The sequence below is a fragment of the Lagopus muta genome, chromosome 5 (genome assembly GCF_023343835.1).
Source record: "Lagopus muta isolate bLagMut1 chromosome 5, bLagMut1 primary, whole genome shotgun sequence".
NCBI classification, from domain to species: Eukaryota; Metazoa; Chordata; class Aves; order Galliformes; family Phasianidae; genus Lagopus; species Lagopus muta.
This window is the reverse complement of record NC_064437.1, coordinates 50,226,496-50,244,885: the sequence shown is the minus strand read 5'-3', so window position 1 is coordinate 50,244,885 and position 18,390 is coordinate 50,226,496. Positions and strand designations below refer to the sequence as shown.

At 41.4% G+C, this 18,390-nt stretch overlaps 1 long non-coding RNA gene across 1 annotated transcript; it reads right to left on the bottom strand.

Moving 5' to 3' along the window:
- Positions 1–8,459: 8,459 nt before the first annotated feature.
- Positions 8,460–18,013, bottom strand: LOC125694168 (uncharacterized). The gene is made up of 3 exons (XR_007377440.1): positions 12,958–18,013; positions 12,540–12,628; positions 8,460–11,064 (listed from the first exon to the last, which is right to left on the bottom strand). It is a non-coding gene; the product is annotated as an uncharacterized LOC125694168 (long non-coding RNA).
- Between the last annotated feature and the right edge of the window lie 377 nt (positions 18,014–18,390).

The window sequence follows — 18,390 nt, the reverse complement described above, 5'->3', positions numbered from 1 at the left end:
TTTTTAGAGACCACATGGGATAAACAGTCATGGATTTTCAGGAAGAGTGGCAAGGAGTAAAGTACCACTAAGTATATAATCAACTGGGCTGAAAGGAGCGCAATATAATTTTTCCTATTTTGTGGAGAAAGTGGTTTAGATTCTTCCCTGTGATTTTTTCTGCTTTTTTAGTTGATGAGGCCCACTTAATTTCTTTAATCCACAAAAGAGAAGCTACAGGCTCCTCAAAGGTAAATTGCAATCCATTTTGTGGCTGTTTTCTGGATTAGTAACTACATGTTAAAGGAAAACAAGCTTTCATGAATTATACATCCTTATTGGTTTGATTTCTAAAGCTCTTGACATTGAAGGTATAAATAATCTAATTAGTCTTTTGTACAACAAACCTTTCCTTTCTTCTAATGAGGATAGTGTGTTTTAATTATGTTACCAAAGCTAGGCCACAAATTAAATAAATCCTGATGTGGTTGGTTGGCAACATTAATGTATCTCCATTTAGCATTAGCGCACTAATGGTTAAGTTGGGGAGGACATGTTCTACAGGTCCTTTGGGATTTCTGCTTTTTCTTCCGCAGCCAGAGGCATGAGAACAGGTCTGCTGAGCAGGACAGTGTCCAGACCTCATGCCTTGCAGGATGTTATTACAGACTTGTTTCCAAAGGACCTTTCTTGTATCACTCCTTAGCGGCAAAGAACTCAATGAACTTGCATTTCAGGTGCCTTCAAGCTGAATGAGCAAAGGAGATAAGACCAAAGCTGAGGGAGGAAGCTGTGTTTTGAGTTTGATAAGGAACATATGATGCAGAACAGGTTGCCAGGAAGACAGGAGATAGCACCTCCAGTGCAACTGGATGTACTGTGTGCAGTAAACTACGAGCTGATGACACACATCAGGCTTTAAGTTACCAGAACAGCGAAGTTAAGGGTTGCTTTCTGAGACACTCAGGATGTTTTGCAGCTGTTCTTTAGGGAACTGAGAATTCATCCTCCCTAACACCAATGGTAAGCCTCTGCTAAAGGGGATTCCATGAAATATGAAGTGCATTTTAAGACTTTGAGAAAAATCTAAACAGGAAACCAACAAGCAGCACTTCTACATCGGGGGTTTATACAACAAAGTCAATTCAAGAAACTCTCTTTCTGCTTTACCCATATTTTTATAAGTGCTAATATATTTTGATGTGATAATGTAATTCATAGAATTCCTCACCAAAGTTCTCTGATTTTAACTCTCTTTCTGAAAGGGCAAAGCTAAAAATTAAATATTTTAATGAATTCATTAAGTCAGATACTCCACATATACAATTAAGCATGGAAGGAAGCCTGTAGTTTTCTCACATTATCTTGTTTCACAGTTATTATCAGAATACAAGAAGAAAAATTATTGAATCATTCATTTTACAACTTTGGCAGCAATACCAGTGAATATACAAAGCCTTTCTTTCAAATAAAAGCCAGCTCTGATTAAAGCAAACAACAATTTCCACCACAAAAATCTACATATACATGAACGTTCACACTTCTGTTGTCCTTCTCTTCGAGAAGAGTGCTTTACAGAGCACAGAGAGAGAAGGGGCTGAGACTATTACAGGGTCACAAGATACAAACTGGGGACTGAGGCTGTGCCACAGGATGAAAACATCCACTATTGGGCCGCAGTGGGGCATAATGATGGACAAGAAGGAAAAAAAATGGAAGGCAAATATTTTGACATTTAGTTCCCATTTGTTTTGGAAGTTGCTAACTTACAAGGAAATCATTATTATTATTATTTTTAACTGACAAATCAAGAGAATTTCACTTTGAGTCAACCCAACTTTTTTTTTCATCTAATGATCCCAAAGCCCCAAATTATTTAGGCAGATCTAATTGCAACCTATTCCCTTAGCTTGCAGAGCTTGGAGGAAATTCTTGTTGGTGCTCGAAGGGGAATGGCTCCAAGGCTCTATTATAGGAGAAATAACACCAACTTACGGGAAAATCCTCAATGCACAGTTTAAGAATGTAAATTTCAGTTATCCAAGGTGCAAAATGTATTTCAGCTGCAAGGACCTTCACAAGTCCACGCATTCCTTCATTGTTATTAACATCTGTATAACTCAAAAAAAAGGGTAAATGTGTTTGGGTAATTGTTTATCAACAACAGGAGAGCTTTCCAAGTAGAGCTGGCACTTCTCAAAGATGTAACTTCTCTGTAATTGGACGAAACGGGGATACCTTTTCTCCACAACTCAAGTTTTACTGGCACAAATAAAACCTATAAAGGAATTTTATGAAATCCCATTTCATTAGAATACCCTCCCTTCAGAGCTGACATGCTAATTTAATATTTCCTAAAGTTACTGTTCTGTCTGAATTTTCACCTTCTCAACTTACTGAAGTCTGTTTGTAAAAGCCATACACTCGTGCAAGTGTGAAGACAAGAATTTTATTAAAATGTAGTTTTGGAACAGGAAAAGCTGCCTGACATAGAAAACAAAGTTGGAAACCCAGAGAATCTCAGTCATTGAGAGTAAGTGGTGTTGTTACTATCACACACTACTGAGGGTATTTAAAAGTAAATCAAGGTGAGATTAGTGGAAATTACTGACTTTCAAAAACAACGAAGATACTTTTTGACAGTTGATTCAGATACTTTTCCCACCTCGAATTGCAGGGCTAGCAAGGATCTGAAGAAAACTCAATTATTTGACATAGGTGGGACAACTGTTAAACCGGTAATTTTATTGCTGCTTCTGTATCTTTCAAGTATTCTTGCTTCATGTTCTTTGTGTAAGCAGTAAACATAGGTATTGATTACTGCTGAAGAAAATCATACTTTTGGCTATTGGTCCAACAGAATCTAAGTTAGTGTCTGCATGACAATTTTCAGACAAAGAAACCAAAGTCTTTCAGTGGCCACCTCTTCTGTTTCTACTTGTACCACTCATAAAATATTTACCTGTGCTTCAAGTACTGGACTGCATGGAAGAAATTTGGTTTAAAAAAAAAATAATGGGGAAAAATGCTTGCAAATCTCAGAGAAAACCAAAGCAACCACTGCTGAAATTTCCTGCTTATACCTTCTCCCCATCACTCGGAACATACTTGTGGCCCATAAGCCTCTTTCTGTATTCTCAGCTGTATCAGCTGGTGCTGGGATGAGAGCAGAGGAGGAGAGTTATATCTGCCATGAGTTGAACTCAGTCTTTATGGGTCCCCACCAGCTTGGGAAGTTCTGTGATTCTGTGAATCAATTAGAGTTGCTCTTTTCTCCTCTCCCATCTCAAACATAAAAAAAAAAATACACACGACATGACAATACAAGTTGTATTTTATATTGGACACTACCAACCAGCGACTTTCCAGTTGCCACAAAACAAGCAACACTTAACATTATCTTTCAGAAGGAAACTACTTATCATTTCGTTTTCAGTATTCGCTTTCTACCCAGATTCTGAAATGCTTGTTTAAAGTCACTGTTTCAGTATATCACTGGTATTAAGTATAGGTGCTAGGATAGCCGCAGAGAAACAAGAGCAATACGTAAATGAATATAAGTAGCAGTGAGCTTAAGACCGTTCACAAAAGCCAATTTGCACCTTTCTTTCAGTTTCAGGGAGGTATCAACACAAGCCGACAGTGCCATGATGTACTCTGAAATGAATTTAAAGCCACGTTATTCTTAGACAATCAGTGCTGGGAGTTTTGTGGAGTTTCCCCATCCAGCTGGAGCTGATTGATTTATGGCAAGGGGCTGTAGTGAGCTGTTGTGCCTCACGTAGGATGTCCCACCTGCACTTCCACAGCTACCCACTGGTACATAGCCCCTGTCTTGTTTGTAAGCTTGAGATCTACCTTGTTACTATGAGCTGCTCAACAAGAAGTTCAAAGCAGAGCATGAGAAAGTCTAGTAGCACAGAGACAGAATGGAACAGAAGCACATACAAAGACACCACTGGGGGACACTAAATGTTTTGGAAGGGCAGCATAAGGGATTTACCCAGCTGTGATCTGAGCATTATTCCTGGGTGACAGTAAGCATGGTCATCAGGTATAGGAGGTTCAAGTGAGAGCAAATTCAACAGCCTGGGACTTGTCATGGAGATGTTAATGGGGAACACAGCAGTGCAAGGACAGATAGCAGAGGGAAAAGCATTTACGGGGAAGCAGGGCCCAGGAAGACATCACATACAGCCAAATACGATTTATTTAGTCTGGCAAAGTATGCATTTGAGGTGGTTTCTTAGTTTATGTTCCTTCTTCTCCACCGGTGCATATGGCAAAGATTAAGATAGACAGGTGGGTGCAGCTGTAGCAGAAGATGTATTCTACTTTCAGGACTAAGTCAAAAGTTTTATTTTAAGTGTCTCCATCTTCTTCTAATTTCCCACTATACTCAGTTCTTGCCCACCCATCTCTATGAATTTGTAAGGCAAATGTTCCACTTAGGATGCTGATCGCTCATTATCTTTCTGCTCAGGGTTCTAATAGAGGCAGGGCTCAAGACCTGAAAAATAGAGTCTCCTTTCAGATTCAGGGCTGAGTCCGTGTAACGTCCTCAGTTGGGATCAACTCTGTTCTCTCCCTAGGAATAGATCCCTGAGTGCACCACCGTGCAGATAAGCAAGCATGGCTCTGCAGACGAAGCTACTTCCTGCACTTGTGCACTTGCTGGGATCTTATATCAACTTTAAAGAACAGATGCCAACAATCATATGTAAGTGATATTAAAATGCTTCACATTTTTGTCTCACATCTACAGAGCTAATTTTAGTTGACAGAAGTACTTCCAATTGTGGATATTTTAGTGTTTTATGTTTATTGCAGTACTTTCCCTTGGTAGAAAGGCAACTGTTGTTTGCACAACAAGAAAGACAAAGCTATTAGAAGCTATTTACCCTCATGAGCATTAATCTAGGTATTCATATGGCCTCTGGCTACATGAATATGTTCTTCTAAAACAGGATTTAGGATTTAATCTGCAAACATATTTAACAAGTGCCAACCAAGAGCTCCCTGAGCAAGCCTCTGCACATGACAAGTCAAATATGCAATTCAGAAATAGAAACTCAGAATAAGGTTAATAGAGTTTTATGGAAAAAAGGTATTATGTTATATAAAGCTCTGAAGACTGGAAGAACAGAGGAAACTTCTTGATATATAGACAAAGTTTATATCCTGGAATAATCCAGAGACTCAAGAGCTCACGTGGCACACCACATAGCATAAGATGTTCACCACATCCTATTTGTACAAGAGCTATGAATTTGTTTCTTTTAGACAGGAAAAAAAAAAAGTTATCATCAGCAGATACTTGCCACTGCGTTTCTGTATTTAAGTGAGAAATGAAGAACAATTGTCCATAAAGAGATGAAATTTCTTTTTTCTTTTTTTTTTTTCCTCTTTTCTTTTTTCCCATGGGAATTCAGGTCAAGGCACGCAGGAGGCTTTCCAGAAGGCATCCTGCAGCAGCACAGCTTGCTCCTGCAGGGGACATCTGAATGGCTTTGGGGGTCCTGCACAGCAACAGGAGCAAGCTCGAAGAAAATTCAGAACAGCATGAAAACAAGAGTAATGAGGAGAGAAGTACAACCCCAGCGGATATTTAAGGTCTGAAGGGCTACAGGAAGGGAAAAGTATATGATTCTTTGTTTTTTAGGTAAAAAAGGTAGGTTAGATTAGGTTGTGATTTGGATTTAAGCTTCTGAAGTAAATGGAGGTGGAAAGATAGTAACGTTAAGGCTCTGAGATTTAGCAATGATCAAAGAGGGATGAAGAGCTGGCTGGGTGCTATATGAAATACACTGTAGGCAAAGGGGAAGATGGAAAGTGAACAAAAGGAAACTGCCACCTGTGCAATAGCAAACTCAAAATTGTGAGTAATGGAGACAAAGAGAATAAGCTCACATTGGGGGAACTTAGAGCTATTGGAAATTTAAAAACTAGAACCTTCAGAGCGGGCTTAGCCTCAGGATTATTTTAAAATGAAAGTAGAAAATGAAAAATATTTGGAATAGAAGAAGGGAAATTCCAGCACCTTCTCTCTAATATGAAAGAAATAAACAAGCAAAGGAAATAGTAGGAAAAGCCAAGAAGTAAGAATTACTTGTTTATATGAATGATAAAATTGTCTTAAAATAAAAAGATGATCAAAACAGGATAAGAGCAGCCTACTGCTGCATTTCTGTGAGAGTCCTATGACCTGATAGGACTCCATTACAGATTAAAAGCAGCTGCCAAGTATCTGTCTACCTTGAATTAGGTATTTTGGTACCTTCATATCATTACCATAAAATGGACTTTCTGCCTGACCTGAAAACAAACAGTACTGGCTTTTACTGCAGTTGGCAATACTGGGATTGAACCTGAAGCACCTTGTAAAGGTCAGCAGCAAGAAATTTTATCCTGTATTACTCAGTAGCCAACAGCTGGGGACAAGAGCTACAAGTTGTTTTCATTATCACTGTCAGAATTTTAATACCATACCTTATTCACATGATAATAGCAGGGGAGCTTTATTAGAAAGCTACGAACAATTACTGCTGCGGTCAGAGGAGGGTGATAATCCCCCTAGTGTTTCACAGTTGAAGCCTGATGATGGCTCCTATACATTTAGCAACAATAAAACTTCACTGAATTCCTTGGAAGAGTCCAATATAAATGTGTAACCTTGCTTTGTTATGAGACATCTGGTACTGTCTGATGCAAGAAATTCTAGAATAAGTGTTTTGAAACAAGTTAACAATCCCTTCCACACCACAAATCACAATAATCTCTAAACTCTAAAAGCCTACATCTAGAAAAATGATGAAAAACATCCCAGGGAGTTCTGTTCCCAGACAGACATCAGCAAGGAAAGCAGTTGCTTATGGTTTTATCAAATTAATTTCAATAGTTCCATTTAAAAATTCACAATTTCCCCACTAATATTTTGCGAGATGGCCTTCACACGTTCAAACATTTATCATTTCTCTCCCATCCAGGCAGTGCCGCTGCCTGTGTTTCCTCTACCCATTACATTTGGTTTACTCTAGGTTACAGGGTTTACAGGGTTTTTTGCTCAAAACCCTGTAAAATCATGAAATCAGAGAACAGAAGGAAGAAGTTGATCAACTGCTTCAGGTCAATTATGAAGACTAAGGTAAGCATTTTCCAATTTTTCTATCTTTTCATAGCCAGTTGTTCACTGTTTGAAATGACTCACCCTTGATAAACAAGATGATGAACCACCAGGTCTTGAAACAAACTGGGGGGAATCTAAATTCCTCTGTCTTGCATCATGAATAGCAAGTCCACTTCCCTGACACCTCGTGCGCCCATTTTTCTCACCCCCATTTTAGACACTTGTTCACAATAGTTTTCCCAGGTGATGTTTTCTACTTTTTTTCCCTCTAAATTTTGCCACGCTAAAAAAAAAAAAAGAACTAAAAATAAAAAAGCATGAATGAGTGCTTTCTTTCAGGAAACAACAAACATACTGCTCGCCCTAATGTAACGCTTGGAGTTGTGCCTGATAAAGAGCATTGGAGCTGATCCAAGCATAAGCTTGAAGCTTATATCCTTGATAAAGATACTCTCCACATCCATCCAAGAAGATCAAGACACCCCTAAGGAACCTCATTTAACTTCTGAGAATTTCAGACTGGATCAACTGTTAGCTTCTCTTTTTACTGAATATATGGACTGAAGCAGACTGCTTAGTGCTCTGATAACCAAAGCACGTTGATCCATTGAAATCTCTTCAGTTCTATTCTGTCTAGGTTCCTGCACCAGCTTACCAGCTGAGTGCCTTCCAGTCCAGCATCAGAAAGCACATTTAACAGTCACGTACGCTGAGTGTTCTTACCTCCTTGTTCAGGAGAATGATTTGTTTTGGTAGATTTTTCCCCCTAAGAACACGCATACTGCTATGCTCGCATTTAAGCACAAAGATACATTCTTGGAATTTGTTTTGTCAAAAGTTGCATTGTTCTCTTTTTTTTGTGAGAGTGTTTGTGAGTTTGTGGAAGAATTGTTTCAACATCTTGGAGACAGGAAAGATTAACCTCCTTCACAAATCTGCATGTTGAAGTGAACCTACTGACCATGGGAGACTTGAGCAACAACTCGACAGGATAGAGATAGCTTAACTGTAAGAAACAGTCAAAAATCCCAATTCTGCATTGGCTACAAACACAACTGCTCTATGGCAAAGATAGAGCAGTGCTAGCAGCATCTCCAGCACCATAGGATAGAGCATGGGTGCACACAACTGGGTGAGCACTACAACAGAAGCGCATCCATGCATGACAGTGCCCAAAATGACCAGAGTGCTGCCTGCAGCCCTGATAACAGCCCAGTACCTTTTGGAGCTCAAGAGTAAGTGGGGAGTGGCTGTTCTGAGCAGAGCTGCCCTTTGTAAAGTGCAGGGCAGTGCCTGCTGCATATGAAGTATTGAACTGTGCACTGTTACAAAAAGCAGCCAGACTCCTTGAGAACGAAACACAGTTGCAGCATCTTCTCTTATTAGAAGTGATACCACATCCCTCTAATGCCTGAAACAAATAGGAAAACTACTGGGGATTTTGTGCCTATAAGTAACGAGATGCTGCAGAAGCATTAGCAATGTTAACTGTGGGTGCAGCGAGAGGATCACTCCCATCCTTGCAGAGGCCTCACTTGCTATGCAGTACTTCAGGCTCTGTTCACAAGATGACTGTTGTTTTAACAAATTGCAAGGCTGAACTGCTTCACATCCTCAAGGCTGCTAACCAAACAAGTATTCAACCACAGCACAGCAGAGCCTTGGTAGAACCTGAGCAGTTCTCCAGTGGCTGTTCTAGGAGCTCCTTTCCCTCTTCTCTGCTGGCAGAGACATGGGGTCCTCAGTCCAGAAGGAACAGGCCTTGAGTTTTTGCTCCTAGGGTGCCAAGACCAGCAGGCCCAGCCTGCTGGGAGGCCTGAGCATTTTGAGCACTGCTGCTAGAAATTCCCTCAACTCCTCAGCCTTCAGCATCTTCTCCACTCACTGAGCTAATAATACAGTTCTCACTTGCCAAGAGTTTTCATGTCAAACTGCCCCCCAAAGCCATTGGTGCAATTCTTTCATGTCAAACAGCAGCACCACAGGGTACCAGCTTAGCTCTTCAAAGATACTCTGTAAGGCATTTTCCTGCAGATGACTGGATCCAAACAGCTATCTGCAGGCCTGCAGTGGCAGAAAATTAAACTACCAGGCAATACTATTTGGATTCAAGCATGAGCCTGCAGATTCCCTGGCCCACAGCCAAAGCTGGGTGAGCACTATCACAAAGGAAAGCTAAAGTTTCTTCAAAGCTGAGGATAGATTTCTGAAGTTCTTGAAGAGTCCAGTTTCCCCTGGGGGTTGGGAAGACAACCACCAAGCATCAGATTTTTTAGATACTATTCACAGTGAACTCCAACTAGATTAGTCAGTACATCTGTTACCTATCACATGCACCACTTCTTCCCCATAACTCCTCTGTGGGAGACATAGCCCATCCCATTATGGAAGCACCAGACCAGCACATCTCAAACACATCCAGTTTGGTCCTTTGGTCCATCTACATCTAAAAACAGAAGAGTGGCGAGGCACTTGGTCCGTTTGTCCTTGCTACCAGTCTTTAGCCTTCTTGGTCATACATTTGTGGTGACTCTGGATTGGTACCCACTGCTAGGTACAGCCTCTGGATAAACAGAGAAATTGGAGTATCTCAGGAACTTTGCCTTCCTCAGGGCAGTGCTTGCACAAGCACATGTAATATTCTGCCTCATCTTTTGCCTTTTTACTTCAAGTCATACAAACTCACACTTGCAAGACAATAACCCAATTCCAGACAAAGGCAGCCTGCATTACTGAGAGGTGATTCAGCCGTACCACACTTGCAGGTGGCACTAAGGTGCCCCCAGAGCTGTGCTCCTCACATGCTAGCATTCAGGGTACGTAGTTATGCATGAAGATGTTCAGGGTAGATACGAAGTCTAGACTCTCTCACCCTAGGGTATATGCAAACCTGCCAAGGTCATGTTGAGATTGCTTTATCCTCTTACAGCATAAGCTGGGGGTACATTATATCCATTAAAAGAAAATAGCTCTTTGCTCCCAAGGTATAAACTGAATGGCAGTTGAGGTGGAAGATCCTACCATCACTGATCTCAGCATTCACTGTTTGCCTTCCTCAATACTGCATGGAGAAATCCTACATCTGCTTTTGAGTGCCCTGCTTTTCTTCTAAGTGAAGACACAGCTCTAGGATCTCTCTCTAGCAAGAGAACTAGGGCTAGAGAACATGCCTTCTCAAAGTGGGATTGCAAAGAGTGCCCAGGTTGTTCTTCAGCCACTGCTTTGCAGACAAATCTCCACACACAGAGCCCACAGCCAGCTATGGCTGTCACATGCCTTTACTATTCAAGAACAAAACACTTAGAAATTAGCATGTCACCCTTTACCCCTCCCCCAAGCAAGATGCTCTTAAATCTCACTGTTGCTGCCAAATTGGCATGCACACATGGAAGTTTAAGTGAATAAGCTCTGTCAGAGCAAGCAATCGATTAATAAAATTTGAAAAAAAAAATATCTAGAAAGATGGGATGTCCAAGCCTACCCAGATGTGCTTGTGGAAAGTACAGAAATTCCACAGCCTGTGCAGAGAGACCTCCTGTATCATCTGGCTCCAACATGGGATTCATGATTTCTAACAGTTACATTTATTAACATTTATGACAGCCTACATGTTAAACCAAGTATCTGAAACATACAGTTTTCCCCATCCCAAATTGCTTTCTTTGAAGGTGCAGGATGTGAAGGAAATGAAGGAGGTGAAGGAAATGATGAAATCAGCACAGTTACTCTTATTCATCCTCCTTATAACGAGCTGCAGCGACACGTATCCAGGAAACCACTGCTGGCAGGCTGCCTGCCCAGGGACACAGCTGCTGGAGCTTCATGAGGAGCAGGCAGAACCTACCCTGCTGAGGTTCTACCACACTTGGATCTGCAGAACACAAGGAGCACTTCTCCCTTCTTCCCCTCAGGAGCATGGCAAAGGTGCCCAGCCACCAGGCTGGACTGTGAACACAGGGCTATGTAAAGCAAAGCAGTGAAACAGCAAAAATAATTACAGAAAACAGCAGGACAATCCCAACAAGTGAAAAAGGCATGTGCATGTAAATAAAACCCCAAGTACTTTCTCCTTTATGTACTTCCTATCTTGTTTCTCAGCAGCCCCACGCACTAGAGCATTCCCTCCCTGTCTGCCCACCAGCAATAACAATGCAGCCTCCCATTTAAAGTCTACCAGTACAGCCTGCTTCCCACCCCTTGGCCAAGCTGTCATTTCTTTGCCTCAATGTCCACCCCAGGTAATCCCTTTGGATCTTCATGAAAAGCACCGCTGTGCTGCTGAAGCAATCACATCAGATCTTATACCAGCTGCATTCACTAACAGTTGACAGAAACAAAGCAGAACTCCCTCATCCCCTATAGCAAAAATATATATATTTTTTTGAAGTAATCCCTGAAACAAAACAGGAATGTTTTTTTTGCTTCAAATAATACCATTACACAACACTTCTTCCACATAGTCTATTGTGAGTGTTTTTCCAGTGCCTGTGCAGTCAGTTATTTCATAAGAAGGTGCTTTATGTGCTATCTGAGGCAGCATTCATACAATCCCACATACCCTCACTGTTGCTATGGAAATCATTCCTCTTTAAGCCAGTGTGCAAATGCAGGTCTTATTGCTGAATGCAGAGGCTAAAGGTGTGCATGAGTCAAGTGATTTGTTGTGTGTTACTCTGCAGCACCTCTGTGCTGCAGACAGATGCTTGCATCAGGAGCAAGGCATACAGGAAGTTGTTAGTAGGATAAAGACAAGGCCACAAAGCCACAGGAAAACTCTGGCTGAAAACTGCAGTCCAGCATGATTTGGTTGCCCAGCACCTGCTGCAGGTGACATAAAGGACAGGATCCAGGCACAGGACATATCAAGCTTAGAAATGCTGTGGGATGTACATTTGAGAGGAAGGAGAAAGTTGCAATGTACTATGTCAGATTTAAGGCAGACAGTATCCTGCCCTGTCTATAGACTTTTTTCCTCTTAAATCTCAATAATAAAATTAAACTTCTGATCTGGACTTGCTGTTAACTACAGTGGCAGCAGAGATGTCAGGAAAGCATTCTGAGTCCAGTAGAGAGTCATGTTCACAAAACACCTGAAGAAGACAGGCTTTTTCATACTTACCACACTTGGAAGCAATTTCAAGTATTCCTTGAGATCTAAGGCTAAATACCAAAGTAAATACCAGAGTATTCCCAACCAAAACATAGTTTAACATCAGCAGTTGTTTTTCAGTAACAGCCTCTGCCCTCCCATAACGTAACAGAGGAACTTACTGCCTCCAGCACTCAGTAACCTCTCCACCAGCAGAAATAGAGAGACAGAGAAAAGCTTACAGCAGCCAGCTGCAGAGCCCCTCTACACCCCGCTCAAGCACTTATCTGCTTGGGTTTTGTGGTCATCATATCTTCCACAGCTGACAGCACACTCGACACCTACCTTTTACAGAAGGCTGCAGCAGAGAAAGGCAGATCCATCAAAAAGAGCATGTAGGGTTCTTTTCTTCCATCCCACTTACAGGACTGTTCCTGCAGAAGATTGGCAAGCGATCTGTCACTGAAACTAAAGCCACATCCCACCCCTTTTCTTACTCCTGCTACTAGAGCTGTAAGTGTCACACCCATCCTGTCCTCTTATTTATTTAAACTCACCATAGACATCAGGGAAAAGCACAGCAAGCGGTTTAAAGTTATAGAAGTTTTTATGTAACTGTTCTGTCCACCTGTATAATCAAGATGTTATAATCACAATATAATTGTATAATCAATAGATATCAAGATGTTATAATCACAATATAATCAAGAGAATTAGGCAAAGTGAACAACGATCACAAAAGAGAATAAGTGGAAGAGCTTACCCTTCGGCTGAGCTCACCAGAAGACACCAAGAGAAGTGATCTCCAGAAGAGATCCTTTGCCTCTGGTAGCCAGCTCTTAAATAGGTCTAGGAGGGGTGGAGCCAGGCTCCACCCCTTCTGGCAGCACAGGTGAATTGCCTTCACCTGTGCTCCTCTGGCTGACTCATGGCTCGCTTCAGGTGATCAATCAGAGGTTCAGGCCGTGACTCAGCAGTTCCCATACACCATCAAACTGGGGAAAGGCAATAAGTTGAAGAACAAAATACAAACACAAAACATCTCAGCTCATGCAGGAAATAACCTCAAAGCACATCTCCTTTGGGGCACTGTTATACATGACCATTAGACACATAACAAAGGAAACAACCCATGAAGTTCTCCCTCAACCAGAGCTCAAAACAAAGACAGCACTTACTTCAGCTCAGATGTAAGAAGGTTACTACTGTAACTATGAAAACCCAGAGCTACTTCCTCTCTGGCTGATCGCTCCATACAACCCACCTGTCCCCTACCCTCCTCTTTTTCGCTGCCTGCCAGGAGAGCAGCAGGTGGGCATCCTAAGCAGGAACACCTGTGGGTTCAGCACAGCTTGCTAGCAGTGTGCGGGGGTGCTAGGGATTTAAAACAAAAGGAGACAGGGGTGTCTTGTAAAGTTTGTAATGAGTCTAAATATCTGTGATGAACATCTTTATGCTGTGTTTGGATGGTCAATAGCATCTCAGTATTCTCATAAGCTGTTACACTGATCTATGAAAATAATCCACAAGTAGAGGTGATTCCAAATGCTTTAAGAATCTATGGTATGAATGTTAATAGATTACATAAAATCATGCTGTCATAAAGGAGAACACTGTGATTGGTAAATTAATATCAGAATTACCCACAGGCTGCAGCCCTGTGGATGTATGTCTTTTGTGTTGTGGTATGAACATATTTACTATTCCTCAAATGGTTCCAAATATGTAGGTGAGAGATGCAGAATATAAATGATGTAAGGTAAGAAGGGATTTAATTAGAAGAGTGTAGAATGCTGGAATATGGTATTGTGGATTAGAAGCTCACTTGAACTGTTAGAAAGACTGTAAGAGAAACATAGAAAAGGAATAGTAGAGGAATAGCTAAGAGTAATGTGTGGTTTCCATAGCCACCATTTCTTCTATTTTTAGTATAGCACTATTCATGCTGAATCATGTTGTGTCAATTTCTGAAATGTAATTGTGAATGAATTTCATTCCCGCCTAACATGATCTGTTCAGAACATTCACAAATGCAGATTCAGCACCATCATCAATGGGGAAGGATCCTTCCCATGTGCATGAAAGCCATACTTCAGATCCTCTACGTGTCTTAATTAAACTCCATTTCAGGAGAAGATATCTCTTATCTGATAACAGACCTTGCTGTGCCTCTTCGCACTGATCCCACAGCACAAGCTTGCTCTGGTCCATCTGGTCATCAACACACAGACCGCAGTTGGAACAACAACACATCATATACACTAGGAGCATTTTCATCTGATGTGGCTGCTAGTCAAATTAAGGATGAGTGCTGCTCAGCTTCCCCCACCACTCCCCTTGGCTGCTGAATTTATTTTATGGGAGCGTTTGTCCTGTAAACAAGAAGGAAATCTTGTGGGAGTTCTCTTCATTTTAAAAATTATTCCAGAAACTTTTAAAGTTAGATGCTGCATAATGCAGTGTGTCCATCCATTCACAGGAGTAGAGTTGGGCTCCGGTATTTTTTACGCCACAAAGCAGAGAAACCAAGTGATGCTTCCTTCTCATCTGAAGGAGCCTTTGGTTCTGAGTTCAAAACTGACCATCAAACCTAGATTTGGAGCTTGAGAAAGATGAAAGACGGACAATGAGATTTGGTTACCGTGTGTGACAGACTACTGCTTCAGGAGGAAACCTCCCAGTTAGTTGGCTGATAAGCACCAGGAAATCGCAGCCAAGTTGTCACTGTGCATGCAGCAACATGGTTCCAAATGTTTTATTAAGTCCAGGACATCCAGCATGTGCCTGAACATGACACATGATCAGAACAACTGTGCAACCACCCACTTGTGCTTGGAGTGAAGTGTGCCAAGGGCTCTGGATCCCACGCAGTGCAGGGATCAGCACACGTGAATGTACCAGGCCTGAAGCATGGAAGGCATCACTTTGTAACCAGCCTGCACTCTGACCGCTGTACACTCTAGAGGTTTTTTGGGTGGTTTGCAGTTCTGGCTGCAAATGACTGTGATGCAGTGAGGCAGCAGGCACAGCTATCTGGCTCTGGAAGCTATCCATAATCTATAAGGTCTGGTAATGCCTATAGCGTTAGAATCCAGCCCCTGGGTAAAAGGAGGCATCCGCAGGGGCCTGACCTTCCTGCTTAGTTAATAGCAGCTCCTGGCCCAGGAGTCTGGATGACTCCAGAGTGACAGCTCAGTATCCCAGCCACAGAGGAGAATACATAGTTGTCCCTATGCGACACGAAAGATGACACTGCTTACAGCACACAATTTTAGCAATCAGACATTTGTTATGAATACGTAGCAGCTGCAGTTGCAAATAGTTTGTGGTGTGAAGGGTTTCCATTCCCTGTATGTACAGAGAGAAGGCAGAGCCAGCAGTTGCTGAGGTTATAGTCCTTAGCCCAAACCCTATGAGCTTCTGACCCCACGTAATTTGCCTGGTCCTAGTGGCCCTATGGGAGTACAGCTGTGGAGGTGGTGTTTCCTTGCTCTGGTGGGGATGGGTGTTCCCAGCTCCACGTTCAGCCCCTCACAGCAGCTAAGTTTGTCCATTTCTGACTGGTACTTTTCACAGTTACTTGATTCCTCTTTCTCCCTTGGGACTATTATGTCTAACGAAAACCTCGTGTCCTTTTGAAGATACTGTTAGCAGTTATCCCCTTTCATCCCTCATGCTCAAGCCATCCTAATGTGGAAGGAAGCATGCTAAGATTGATGAGATCATAACAGTCATTCAGCCTCACAAAAATTTAGAAGCTAGCTGTTCTTGCAAGCTAGGAAGAGATGATCGAGGAAGTTCATCCAGATGCTCTCATCTCTCTTCCCTGAGCAGAACTGATATTAGTAACTTGTTCCTGTCAGCAAAATCTTCTGGCTGAGTTTTTGTATTCTGTTGCCTTTGGACGAATGTTCGCCTCCTTCTGATGCAGAGGCAGGCTGTGAACTTCAAAATGGTGATGTCTGTGGTCATTAATGCACCTAGTGATACCTTCTATAGGATGTTCTCCCTTGTATGATATCTCTTCATGAGCCACCTCACTGGTTGGCTGCTCACAACTGTCAGGACATAAGTGAGATAAATTTTCTGTGTGCTGGTCAAGGAGAGGGTAAAATGTTTATTTGTCATCCTAAGTGAACTGGGGCAAACTGTCAAATCCAGTAAAGATACAGCACAATCTACTGGGAAGGTGGCCCCTATTTTGTGGTTATTGGGCTATCAAAAACCAGTGTAGACTAATAGATGATTTGGGGATTTGTTTTTAAATGATGGTGCTCGTATGTAGTAACAGAATAGCTCAGGGGCTTTTTCTGTTAGCAGCATATCTGTTTTGGATATACTAGCTCAGCCAGCTGGTTTTTAGCCAGTTCGAGGCAAGAGCTGATTATGGGGGAGGCTTCACACTCACTTATGGCATCTTAAGGGGCTGACAACTCTTTAAGTACAGCCTTCAACTCATGAAAGTTATGTACTGGATAGCTTACTACCTGAAAAGAGAAAAACAGAACAAGCTGAGGTACAGATAATCAACAGGTAAAACTATAAGTTCATTATTAAAAAAAATTGACTTATTTGCTTGAATGGAATGCTGAAAGTACAAGAATATAAATAAAATGTAAAATTCTAGGTTTGAACATTTTGGTTTAACAAACTCTTTTTGACTATTCTGACAGGTACAGAATTATAGACCCTACTAGCAGCAATTGGTCATTCCGTACTGATTGCATACTAATGTTTATTTTTTTTTGTCTGGGATAACATTTCTGTCTGTGGCTAATAGTTCATTAGTCTCCTTATGCTTCAACAATCCATACTCCACTAATTCACTTACATTATCAACTCTCTATATAGGCTGAATTTATGCAATTTATGCTTTATGTCAAGATGAAATTGGCATGTCCTTACACAGTGATTAGCGCTCTGTATTTCAAAGCCTGTCAGTAGGCAGTGGAAACCATCAGCTCATAAAGAAACCAATCAGGCTGCTATTTGCTTCTGCACAAGGATGCACCTTGTGGTCTGTGATAGAAAACTCCTGATAAATGCTGAAACTAAACAATTCCTGTGTTCAGAGTGGGCTTTCCATTACTTCTCAGGTACCTCTCAAAATAGATTTTATTCCTCAGCAGTCTGGGGAAGAACATGAGTCCAGATTTGAGTTCAGCCTGTAAGTAAATAAGATTATTTAAAGTTGAATAGTGTCTTTTTTTCTCAGATCAAAAGTCAATGGAGCATAGAATATGCTTGCATTAGTCCCCAGTTTTATGTTAAGAAATTCTGTGACCACCGAAGTAACCACTTCAAAGAAAATGCATGCCTAAGAGAAAGTACTCATTAAGCTCTTCATTGTTGCCGCCTTCTTATTTTCCAATAAAAGATTATTTCTGATGAAGTTGGATCTTCCATCCTCTACATCAGTCTATTTTCTCAAGTTCTACTATCTCTTCTATAACTAGAAAGATCATCCAAGCATGCTCATCATTGGCCTGTTTCTTCCTCAGAAAATTGTCTGCACTGAAAGAACAAGACAGGGTTGATAATCCATAATACATGGGATGGCCTTTGGCCTCTAAATCCAGAAAGGCAGTTTCTAACATAAAGAAAATGGGAAGTCTTCTGCAAAGTTTTGGAGTACATGTTTTTCTCTGGCTCATAAACTGCTAATGCAAGCCACATGTAACTGTCTCCCATGGAAAAGCCACCTGAGTGAAAAGCGGGTGAAGGTGAGTCACATATCATCACATGTCTTGGTCCTCACTGAGCCTCTGCTCTCTAGCACAGATAAGAAACAGGAACAGACGTGAGAGAAAAGTGCTAAAGATGAAACAGAAGTTTGAATGTTTTTTTTTTTACTGAACACCTCTTTTTTTTTTTTTTTTTTCCTAACTTGTTCACCTGTGATATTGTGATAGCAGCTTTAAAGAGCTTCTTAAAGGTAAGCAGTGACTTGTCACTGGGGAAGTGAGGAGTCTTCAGAATGCGCTATGTAAACTTTATCGGCTCTTTTTATGTTGTATCTCTGGAAAGAATCTATGTTAAAATGTGAAATAGGAAAAAAATTCCTGCATCAGATGTTTCTTCAAGCCAAGCCAACATGCAGATCTTTATATGATAAGTCACCTTGGGGAGCTGAGGAGCCTGGAGTGGTCACAGTCTAGATCAACATGTCAGTATGCCTAACATGGAGGCCATATGG